Source organism: Tenrec ecaudatus, chromosome X, assembly GCF_050624435.1.
Source record: "Tenrec ecaudatus isolate mTenEca1 chromosome X, mTenEca1.hap1, whole genome shotgun sequence".
Taxonomy (NCBI): Eukaryota; Metazoa; Chordata; class Mammalia; order Afrosoricida; family Tenrecidae; genus Tenrec; species Tenrec ecaudatus.
The window spans coordinates 79,291,020-79,304,133 of record NC_134548.1 but is presented as its reverse complement, the minus strand read 5'-3'; the positions used below and the strand labels follow the sequence as shown (position 1 = coordinate 79,304,133).

General features: G+C 40.2%; 1 pseudogene; it reads right to left on the bottom strand.

Annotated features, from left to right (window-relative positions):
- Positions 1 to 12,088: 12,088 nt before the first annotated feature.
- Positions 12,089 to 12,172, bottom strand: LOC142435179 (U4 spliceosomal RNA; annotated as a pseudogene).
- Between the last annotated feature and the right edge of the window lie 942 nt (positions 12,173 to 13,114).

Genomic DNA, 13,114 nt, shown 5'->3' with positions numbered 1-13,114 from the left:
GATCACTGCCTCCCTCCCCCGCCTCCCCCCCCTCCCCCGAGTTCCCCCGCCCCCCGCGTCACTTGCCCCTCCCCCACTTCTTCCTTTCTACTCTTTACAGTGACCTGGTCCAAGCGGCCTCAGCCTCTCTAATTCCCGGACCAATGCCCTTATCAACCCCCCCACCCCCCCACCCGGGTTTCCCTTTTGTTTTGGTCCAAGCCGTAGCCCCCGCCTGACGTCTCTGTTTACCACTCGCGGAGGGAGCCATCTGCGCACGCGCTTAGAGGGGCAGTTGGGAAACCGAGTTCTTCAGTGCGTCCCAAGTAAGATGGGAGACTACATCTCCCATCCTACTTTGCGGGCAGGCGCCTGATACGGAGAGGATAATAGCGTGGCAGGATATAGAGAGGTGGGATTATTAGAGGTAGTGGCGTACTCTCATTCTTTTTTTCTTTCTTCTTTTTTTAAAAAAATAATTTCTCCCTTACTTCTCATCCCACCCTTTCCCTTGTGATTCGGGGTCGCCACACTTCCTTCCAATAAGAGAAGGCAGAAGGTAGAAAATGTGGGGTCTACAAGAAGCAGAAAACTGAGAAGCAAGAAACAAGGAAATTATGTGATTGGATATATTGGATTGTGTAAGACATGACAATAAAACTATTATAAAAAACAAGGAACTGTTGAAAAATAGAATACAGTGTATAGATGTTGGGATTTCTATGGAAGGTTTGTGCAATGTAAAAACAAATGGTTAGCTGATGGTAGACACACACACACACACACACACGCACACACACACCCCATCCCCCCACGTGTAAAAAACAAATGGTTAGCTGATGGTAGTCACACACACACATACACACCATCCCCCCCACCCCGCCCCCACCCAATTAACACGGGGTATGTTGCTGATCAGTTATCTTCATTGGTTCTTCTAGCCTCCCTTCAGTATTCTCCAGCTTTCCACTTGCAAATTTAGTTGTTGGTTTGGATTTTATCTCCTTTAGGTGCAGCCAGTTCTCTTCCTTTCCTGCATTCCCAAGCGCATGACATAAGCTTGTGTTATATAGCACAAAGCATTGTTCTCTAATTATTTGTTTACAAAACTATAAACTCTCTGAAGGCAGAGATAACTTTTATGTATCTGTGATCCCAGTTTAACAACAGTATAGTTTCAATAAATGGTGGTTGAATGAATAAACGAATCAATGGGATCAGAAGTCAGATGACATTATGTTTGCACATTTAACAACTTTTAAATAAATGTATTAAATGTATTTTTATAATGTTCCTGCTAGATGTTGGACCTTGAAAGTGACATTAACCAGCTCTTGGTAACATGAGCTTTGTGTTCATTCACTATTTTGGTTTTCCATACTCTTGCCTCCTCATTTTTTGTCCCCTACCTGTCATGCAGAGGCTATACAGAAGATCACTCATTTCAACCTGAGGTTCAGACTAGAGAGATAGGGGATAGTTGCTCACAATACCTACAAACATTTCCTGTGTGTGCCTCTTCGCTCTCCAGCTCAGCCCTTGGTAAGTGCTGCATGATTGGTAAATAATTCTGGAGAGGAAAGAGTCTGGTGAACACTAGGTCACAAGGTGCTCTGTTCTAACTGAAACAGGTGTGGTGTTTCAAATCATGCAGAGCTGATGAGGTAGGGAAATGACAGGGTGTGGCAGACACCTGTCTTGGTTTGCATTACACTGTGCATCGTCTCCCTTTGGGCATTTCTTTCAAAGAGTCCACCTCTCCATGTCCCTGTATTTCCAAGGGAGCCCTTAAAACATAGGTGCTCTTGGAAACTCTCCATGACTAGCCCAACCTGATAGATTATGTATCTACTCTCTATCTCCTCAAAAGCCTCTATGAACGGTTTGTATTATTTAATTTTGTTACAATTATTCCCTCTCACTCTGTTTTTTACTAAGAGTTTCAAATATTTAAAAAATTCAACTCATCTTTGGGAAGGTATGATTTATAGACAATTGAAATTCACCCTTTTTAGGTGTACACTAAAATACTATATTTTAGTTAAAGTAAGCTTTTATGATTGAAAGCAAAGATTTTATAAGTACTTTCTCACAGACAAGAATGGGCCATCTCCAGAAAGGGTGGAAGGCCACATGGAGAGACCAGGAAAGGAGAGTGGTAGGACCAAAAAGGGAAGCCTGAGGCCAGCCCTCTTTCCATGACTGGTCTCCTCCACATCCACTTGGAAAGCATGGTTATGGATGTAGGTGGATACTTAGTGGATGCATTCAAGTGTGCATGTGACACATCACACAAGTGGTCCTTACTGTGCATGCCTAAGCTTTGAGTGGGCGTGCATACATGTGTGATGTAGCTGGTATTTTCTGTGCATGTCTCTTCTCTTAGCCTTCTAATGTGTGCCTGATCTCTTAGGAAGGATCCTTTTATTTGTGGCCATGGGTATCTATTCTTTGCTGATTGGTGGGCCTTTAAAATTATGTAAGTTTTGACAAAGATATATAGCCATATAACCATTATCACAGCAAACAGAGAACATTTCCATCACTACAAGAAGTCTCTCTTGTGATCAGTCTCTTTCCTCCACATACAGCCCCTGGCAACCACTGCTCTAATATCTAGTCATACAGTGTTTTCTTTTCTACAATGTCACATTTGAATGGAAACCTACAGTATGTTGCCGTTTGTGTCCGGTTACTTTCATTTACTATACTGCTTTTGATAATCATCAATGTATGTGTTAGCAGTTTGTTTCATTGTATTGTTGATTGCTATTCCTTTGCATGGAGGTACTACAATTGTATATTTTCACCAGTTGATGTACATTTGGATATTTCCAGCTTTGAATGATTTTCTGAATAAAGCAAAGACAAAGATATGCATACAGGTCTCTCTCTCTCTCTCTCTCTCTCTCTCTCTCTCTCTCTCTCTCTCTCTCTCTCTCTCTCTCTCTCTATATATATATATATATATATATATATATATATATATATATATATATATATATATATATATATATATATAATCTGCCTGTTGAGTACTTTTTATCAGAAGCCACCACTTGCTCTCTAACTCAGCTCTATCAATTTGCATTCCCACCAGCAATGTGTGACAATTCTATTCTTCTGCATCCCTGTCAGCACTAGATTTTTAAAATTTTGTGTGTCTTTTAGCCTTTCTAATACGAGGGCTTTCATAGTGCTTTTTTTCCCCCTCTTGAAAAGTATAGGTGTTTGGCTCTTTTACCTTTCACTGCCACCACCCAATCTTCTACCTGAACGACACGCTTCAAGCCTGCTGCCAAACTGGCTCTATTAATGTGAATTGGGATAGACGCTCTCAGAATTTTTTTTAAAAAAGGAAAAGGAATCTTAGAAAACAGCACTTCTTTTTGTCCCTGGTCCCTCTACTTGTTCCTTTCGTTTTCCTATTATTATTTTTACTAACTCCTGCATATTTCCCTGAGGTTTTGACAAAGATACATAGCCATATAACCATTATCACAGTCAAAATATAAACCATTTCCATCAGTACTAGCCAAAGTCTTATAAAATTTATAGGTAAGTGTTATGTGTTTTTTCCAGAGCTGAGAATTTTTTTGAGAAATTGTTATTTAAAAGGGACATAAATGCTTGTGTTATCCCCTTTCCCAAGTCCCTCCTTATATGTTTATATGGAAGACGTATAGTCCTTATTTTAGAAACCAGCATTACCTTCCCAACACTACCTTGTCCCCTCTCTTTTTAAATAACAATTTTAAATTGTAAATTATGTGGTAGTTTACTTTTCAGACCATCAACTTTGCAATCAATAGTTTAAATTATTAATCAACAGCCCCCACCCTCAATGGTTTACTCTTCACCTGCTCCTTGATTTCTTTTTTTCTTGTGGACACTATCTTCCATTTCATCCAAGTTAACACCTGTCCATCATCTAGTGAGCCCATTGCTTTGTCGCCCCTCCCTTCCCCTTCCCCCCATGATAATCTCCAACATTTGTTCCCTTTGGCATATCCCTGTGTTTTCTTTTGAAAGAATCATTTCAGTTATTAAACATTTCTTAAGAGCATACTGTTTTTCAGACACTAAGCTAGATGCTTTCTCATAAACACTGAAGAGACTACTATTTTTCAGATACAAGGCTGGATGTCTATGCCAAGAAACTCAGAAAACAGATACTTGGTCAACTGACTGGAAGAGATCCATATTTGTGCTCATCTAAAAAAAAAGGTGATCCAACAGAATACAGCAATTATTGAACAGTATAATTAATAACAGGCATAAATAACATTTTGCTGAAGATAACTAAAAAATGATTGCAGCAGCATATCAACACAGAACTGCCAGAAATTCAAGCCAGATTCTGAAAAGGACATGTAACAAGGGTCATATCTGATATTATTGGTAATGTCAGATTGATCTTGGCTGAAAGCACAGATTACCAGAAAGATGTTTAACTGTGTTTTATTGACTATACAAAGACATTCAATTGTGTGGACCAGAACAAATGATATATAACATTGTGAAGAATGAGAATGCCAGAACATCCAAATTGTGCTCATGAGGAACACGCACATAGACCAAGAAACAATCTCTCGAACAGAACAAGGGATACTGCATGTTTCGAAATCAGGAAAGGTTGGATCCTTTCACCATACTTATTCAATGTGTATGCTGAGCAAATAATAAGAGAAACGGAACTATTTGAAGAGGAATTTGGCATTAGAATGGGAGGAGGACTCATTTGCACCCTGTGATACACAGCTGACAGAACCTTGCTTGCTGAAAACAAAGAGCACTTGAAGCACTTATTGATGAAAATAAAAAACTGCAGTATGGATTACACTTTAACATAAAGAGAACAAAATCTTCACAACTGGACCAATAAACAACATTGCAATAAATAGAGAAAATTTTGAAGTTGTCAAAGCTTTTATTTGACTTAGATTCAGAATAAAAAACCTGTCAAGCAAATAAAAAAATCAAATGACATATTGCAATACTAAGTTATGCTTCATTCAAGCCTCATGTGCATGAGAAAGTTAGAAATTAAGGAAGCTAAAGAAGAATTAATACCTTTGAATTATGGTGTTGGTGAAGAAGATTAAATGTTCCATGGACTGCCAGAAGAACAAATAAATCTGTGTTGGAAGAAGTACAGTCAGAATATTCTTTAGAAATGAAGATGGCAAGACTTTGTCTCACATACTTTGGACATGTTATAAGCAGTATGTTAGGGAATGCATTAGTCTAGGTAGACTAGAGAAACAAATCTACGGACACACATATGTGTATAAGGAAGAGGTTTCTATAAAGGGTAATTGTACATTAAGAAAACATCCCAGCCCAGTCCAGATCAAGTCCATAAGTCCGATAGTAGCCCATATGTCTGACAGCAATCTATAAAGTCCTCTTCAGACTCACGAAACACATGCAATGACGCTGAATATAGAAGATCACAGGCCAATGGGTATGAAGTCTTTGGATCTAGTGGCATTGGAAATAGCTCAGCACTGTCAGGGGTCTCTGCATGGCTCTCTGCACACAGGGATGCATCAGGGTAGGTCCATATGGCTTCTCCTCAGGGATGTCTTGCAGGAAAGCCTTGTCAGTAGAGAGTCTCCAAGGGAGTCAGCAGAGAGGGAGTTGTCTCCCGCCTCCAAGGAGGAAGTACCAGATTTCCCAGAATTCTCAGGAGAAGGCCATGCCCACACAGAAGTCTCATTGGCCATCTCCAGATTGACAGCCTAGACTCCACCCCTACCCTCTTAATCCTTAAATTGACACCAGATTAGATGACTATCACAGGGAAGTTAGTGTGTCAGCTTGGTGGAACCATGGTTTGGCTGTTAAGATGTAGTCACCACCCATGATGATATCTAATATATTGTAATCATCCCATGATGAGGTCTGCTATGAGCAGCCAATCAATTGAAAGAGGATTTCCTTAGGGATGTGGCCTGCTCCCAACATATGCGGATGCTGGGGCAAATCTGACACTCCTGAATCTGGAGTGTCATCCAACCCCTGGTTCTTTCGATTGAACCAGTGGTCTCCCTTATTACCTGCATATCCTAGGAGTTATTAGCAGCTGCTGTCTTACTTGGCAACCTTGCATTCTTTTGCCGCTGCAGCTAGAGGCCCATGGATCCTAAGTTCATCAACCCCTGGAGCTAGGTGAGTTAGGGGACACCTCCAGCCTGACATCTGATTCACAAATTTGCAACCTGCCAGTTTCTACAACTGTGCCAGCTATTTCTGTGAGACAAAACTGCCTGCCTCTATCTATCTATCATTTATTTATGCTTCACTGATTTTGCTTCTCAGAGAAATAAACCTGACAGGATGGACCAATTCATGAAGAAGAACATTGTGCTTGCTGATCTAGATAGTCATTGAAAAAGAAGAAAACCCCTCAATGAGACGAACTGACACAGTGGCTGCAACAAATGGACTCAAACATAGCAATGATTGTGAGGATGGTGTAGGGCTGAGTAGTGTTTTCTATTATTGTACATAGGACCACTATGAGTTGGAACTGATGAAATGGCGCCCAATGGTAATATGAAAGTACTCATGTTTTAGCCATAAATCAATTTGAGTTGGTATCACTACCTAGTTTGAGGGAACCTTCAGTCCTTTCAGGATCTTGGAAGTCAGACTGGGGCAGTGAAAAGAATCAGAAGACTTGAGTCCTTGTCATAGCTTGGTTATGCGTTAGTTTAATCATGATACTAATTATATATATGAGGAGCCCGGTGGGATAAGCATTAGGTGGCTAGTCATAAGGATGACAGTTCAAACCCACCAGTTTCTCTGTGGGAGAAATATGAGGCTGTAAGCTTCTGTAAATATTTACGGTTTTTGAAACAATATGTAGGTCCACTATAGGTTGGAATCAATTGAATGAAAGTGGGTTTTGTTTGGTTAAAGTCTCTTCTAGCTCTAAATTCTGGTTCCTGTGATCTTCAGTCTGTGTACAAGACAGCAGATTACTGTTTTGTCATTCAGCTGCCCGAGTGTACAGTTCATTCCCAACTGGGTTTGCCTTGGCCCCAGCATGGAAAACATCGTCAAAGTTTAATCAATGACTTCGTGTTAATCTACACTGACTTTCATGCTTCATCTTTCACCATTCTTGTAGATCTCTCCCCTGGTGGCACAGTGGTTATGTGTTTGGCTGTGATTAGAAAAGCCAGCAGTTTGAAATTACCAGCAGCTCCTCAGGAGAAAGATGGGGCTTTCAACTGTGAATAGTTACAGTCTTAGAAACTCAGAGAGACAATTCTACCCTGTCGTACTGATTTGATGACTATGAGTTTGTTTTGGTTTTTCTTGGTAGACCTCCAGGGCTTCAACCTCTAAAAATCCTACTGGCATGATTTTTAGAAAGAGTTTCTAATGACATTAAAAATGATTTTATTTAAAATTACATGCAAATACAGGGATATACTACTTTATATACTATATGCTCATAATTTTTAAAGAAACAAACCAACCGGATCATAAGCATATGTGATGAATAAAGCTGATGGTGCCTGGATATCAAAAGATATAGTGTCTGGGATCTTAAAGGCGTGAAGATAAACAAGCGGCTATTTAGCTAAGATGCAACAAAGCCCACATGGAAGAAGTACACCAGCCTGTGTGATCATGAGGTGTTCATGGGATCAGATACCAGGCATCAAAGAACAAAAAAATCACATCATTGTGAATGAGGGGGAGTGCAGGGTGGAGACACAAAGCCTATCTGTAAGCAACTGGACATTCCATTACAGAAGGGTCGCGGGGAGGAGATGCGTCAGTCAGGATGCAGCATAGCACTGATGAAACTTACAACTTTCCTCTAGTTCCTAAATGCTCCCTATGCCTCACTATCATGATCCCAATTCTACCTTACAAATCCGGCTATACCAGAGGTACACTGGTAAAGATAAGAACTGGAAACACCTGGAATCCAGGACAGATAAACCCCTCAGGACTAATAACGAGTGTAGTGATACCAGGAGTGGAAAGGAAGGTGGGGGAGAAAGGGGGAACAGATCACAATGATCTACATATAACCTCCTCCCTGGGTGACAGACAGCAGAGAGTTGGGGGAAGGGATACATTGGTCAGTGTAAGATATGACAAAATAATAATAACTTATAAATTATCAATGGTTCATGAGGGAAGGAGGGTGGGGGCGGGAGGGGAAAATGAGCTGATACTAAAGGCTCAAGTAAAATGAAAATGTTTTGAGAATGATGATGGCAACAAATGTACAAATGTGCTTGACCCAATGGACGTATATATGGACTGTGATAAGAGTTGTACAAGCCCCCAGTAAAATGATTAAAGACAAAACAACAACAAGAAACCCAACCAACCAACCTTGAGAAAAGGAAAGAAATGCTAGAAAGTGTTATCAGTTGTTCTTTTTTCCTTTCTTATATTTCTTCAATTTATCATGTCTATGTATAACTTTTAAACTGGGAAAAATATTTCCTATTTCCATTTTCTACAAGGCATTTGGAGCACCTTGTCAAAACAGAGTACAAGCGTCATAAGGGTATAGACATAGAAAACCAAAAGTTTGGAAAGGAAGAGGAAGCTAATGTGCTTCCTCAGGTAGCCAGAGGAAAAAATGAAACACAATAAATCACACAGTTCTTGTTCCCAGAAAGAAACAGTAATTCTTGAAGAGGCACATAGATTCTTCTGTCACCAAATATTGTTGTCCTCCCATTGAAAAGAAAGGATACAGCAAATAAAAATTTTTGAAAAACAAAACACTTATAATCCCATTATTCTCACGCAATTTTCACCTTTGCTTTCCAGTTTTCAGTTCTTGCCCACAGACACTCATAATTTTACATTGCTGCAGTCATGGTCAGCACACACGTTTACATTATTTCAGCAAGTATGTCACAAGCACTTTCCCATAAAGTTTAGAATTCTATCATTATACTTTCTAAAACTACCCCACTGCTGGCACTACATTCTCTAATAAATTTCTTATGGGGAGTTAACATAAGGAACAACATACACAAAGATCTATTTTTTCTTAAAGATCTATTTTTTCTTATTAATTTTTGTGTAACATTAAGGCATTTCTGTCGGGACTAAACTAATATGGTTCAGGCATGTAACTTTAAGGTGTTATAATTTGATTTGAGGACACACTTAAAATGTCACAAATGGAGTGGATGAATAGAATGTATCTTAGTGTATATTTCATAAACATCTCTTCTCCTAGTCAAGCTTTTGAGGGAATCTCTAAGGTAGGCATTCTATGTTGAAGTTTATAAGTTGCTAAGTGAGGCCGAATCCATATGTTTGAAGGTTAGATTTTCAGAGATTGAAATGCATTCCTTCAAAATATGTGTCAACGTTGACCAGACCATAATTTATAGTACGTTGGCAGTTAATAATCTGGCAATTATGTTATGATATAATTACCTCCCAGGATGTGATAATCCAATCAATCAGTTGTAAGGTAATTCGTGTGGGAGGTCATATCACAAGGTGATAGATAGAGTGCAAGAGAAGTTTCCTTGGGGTAAGCTGGGAATGTCTTTGGACAGGGTAGAATTAACCCTGTGGGTTTCCAAGACTGTAACTGCTTATGGGAATCAAAAGTCTGGTCTTGCTCCTGAAGAGTGGCTGGTGGTTTCAAACTGCTGAGCTTGCATTTTTCAGCCCAATGCATAATCACTACACTACCACCAGGGTTCATACGGCAGAGTATAACTGTTCCTTTTGTGTTTCCAGGGCTATAAATATTTATAGAAGTAGACAGCATCTTTCTCCTGTGGAGCAGCTGGTAGATTTGAAATGCCAACTTTTCAGTTAGCAGCCCAATGCTTAGCCCACTGCACCACTAAGGCTCAATTTAAAAATTGTCAAAAGGGTGAAGAAAGCTGATGGTGGCCGGTTATCAAAGGATATAGTGTCTGGGGTCTTAAAGACTTGAAGATAAACAGGCAGCCATCTAGCTGAGAAGCAACAAAGACCACATGGAAGAAGCACACCAGCCTGTGAGATCATGAGGTGTTGATGGGATCAGGTATTAGGCATCAAAGTTCCAGAACAAAAAGCATATCGATGTGAATAAAGAAGAACGGAGTTTAGACCCAAAGCCCATCTGTAGACAATTGGACATCCCCTTACAGAAGGGTCACAAGGAAGAGATGAGCCAGCCAGGGTACAGTACAGCTTTCTGTACAACTTACCTCTAGTTCTTTAATGGTTCCTCCCCCCACCCCCACTATCATGACCCCAATTCTACCTTACAAATCCAGCTACCCCAGAGCATGTATACTGGTTACAGATAAGAGCTGGAAACACAAGGAATCCAGGACAGATAAACCCCTCAGGACCAAGAATGAGAGTAGTGATACCAGGTGGGTAAGGGTAAGGTGGGGGTAGAATGGGGGAACCGATCACAATGATCTGCATATAACCCCTTCTCAGGGGCACGGACAACAGAAGTGTGGGTGAAGGGAGATAGTGGTCGGTGTAAGACATGAACATTTTATTTTTTATAAATTATCAAGGGCTTTTGAGGGAGGGAGGGCAGGGGAGGAGGAAAATGAGGAGCTGATACCAAGGGCTCAAGTGGAAAAATATTTTGAGAATGATGATGGCAACAAATGTTTAAATGTGCTTGACACAATGGATGTATGTATGGATTGTGATAAGAATTGTACAAGCCACCAATAAAATGATTTTTAAATTAAAAGAATTACATCTGCTACATGAAAATAAAACAATGCCAGTATCATACAGATGGATTAATAGTTTATCAATTTTTAAAATTTTAACAATTTATTAGGGGCTCATACAATTCTTATCACAGTTCATACATATACATACATCAGTTGTATAAAGCACATCTGTACAGTTTTTGCCCTAATCATTTTTTTCTCCTCTTTTCTTTTTTTACATTTTATTAGGGACTCATACAACTCTTATCACCATCCATACATATACATACATCAATTGTATAAAGCACATCCATACATTCCCTGCCCCAATCATTCTCAAGGCATTTGCTCTCCACTTAAGCCCCTTGCATCAGGTCCTCTTTTTTTCCCCCTCCCTCCCCTTTCCCCCCTCCCTCATGTGCCCTTGGTAATTTATACCTCGTTATTTTGTCATATCTTGCCCTATCCGGAGTCTCCTTTCCCCCCTTCTCTGCTGTCCCTCTCCCAGGGAAGAGGTCACATGTGGATCCTTGTAATCAGTTCCCCCTTTCCAACCCACTCACCCTCCACTCTCCCAGCATCGCCCCTCACACCCTTGGTCCTGAAGGTATCATCCACCCTGGATTCCCTGTACCTCCAGCCCTCATATGTACCAGTGTACAGCCTCTGTCCTATCCAGGCCTGCAAGGTAGAATTCGGATCATGGTAGTTGGGGGGAGGAAGCATCCAGGATCTGGGGGAAATCTGTGTTCTTCATCGGTACTACCTCGCACCCTAATTAACCCATCTACTCTCCTAGTTTATCAATTTTTTATTGCACAAACATTCCAGGAAAAAAATTTGGAGGGCTTGCAGCAAGTTAGTAGACATAAAAGTTGGTAGACTAGACAGACATGCTACATAGACCAGTACATCAAATAAAAGAGAGACCAAATGAAATGCTTAGGATATTGATCTTCATGCAATCTCCTTTTTGATTACTTTACTTTTCTGAGATTAATGCTTCATAAATACCACATCTAATTATTAGTGGGTGTTTGCAGCTACTTTTCTAATTTTGAGTTGTGCTCCATCATCAAATGAAGGTCCCGAAAGTGTTGCTCCATATTCATATGATTTTGTTTGACTCTATTTTGAAGAGGCAACTTTTCCCTCATCATATTTTGAGTGACTTACAACCTGAGGGGCTCATGTTATAGCACTCTATCAAACAATGTTCCACTGCTATTTAGAAGGTTTCAGTAGTAATTTTTTTTCAAAAGTGGACCACTTCTTTTTATTCTTTTCTTAGTCTGGAAGCTCTGTTGGAACCTGTTTACCATGGATGACCCTGCTGCTATTTGAAATACTGGTGGCATAGCTGCCAGCAACACACAAGCCACCACAATATGACAAACTGATATAGGAGTGGGATCTTAGCCAATGGAGAGTTGAGAAGCGTTTTCAATTGGCAATAACAGTGCCTTGGTTAGACCTCATTGGCTACTATATTGCCACTGCACAAAACTGGAGAGTTGAAATAAAACAATGAAGTACCATCTCATCCCAGTAATAAGGTTCAAAAAACCAAATGCTGCCAAGGATGTGGAGAGACTGGAACCTTCATATTATTCGTGGGTCTATAAAATGGTGCAACTACTATGAAAAAGACTATGGTACTTCCTTTAAAAGTTCAAAATAGAGGAAAATATGGCCATGTAGCCAGATACTTTGTATTCATCCTCTGACTAACGATTCTAAAAAGCAGAAAGAAAGCAAGTTTGATTTCTGAACCTTTCCAGTAGAACAGAAGTCTGAACCAGACACAGCCTAGCAATTCCGGGTGAAGAAGCTCATGCAAGAAGCCTTGGGAAAACAGCGAATTCTTTTAAAAAATAATTTTATTGGGGCTCATACAACTCTTATCACAATTTATACATACATCCACTGTGTCAAGCACTTTTGTACATTTGTTGCCATCATCATTCTCAAAACATTTGCTTTCTACTTGAGCACATGATATCAGCTGCCCATTTCCCCTTCCCTCCCTCCCTCCCCACCCTCCCTTCCTTAATGAACCCTTGATAATTTATAAATTATTATCATTTTGTCATGTCTTACACTGTTCAATGTCTCCCTTTACCCACCTTTCTGTTGTCCATCCCCAAGGGAAGGGGTTATATGTAGATCCTTGTAATCGGTTCCCCTTTTCTACCACACCTTCCCTCCACCCTCCAGGTATTGCCGCTCTCACAATTGTTCCTCAAGAGTTCATCTGTCCTGGATTCCCTGTTTTTCCAGTTCCTACCTTTATCAGTGTATATCCTCTGGTCTAGCGGGATTTGTAAGGTAGAATTGGGATCGTGATAGTGTTTCATTGTTGCTACCTTGCACACTGACTGGCTTGTCACCTCCCTGTGACCCTTCTGTAAGGGGTTGTCCAGTTGTCTACAGATGGGCTTTAGGTCCCC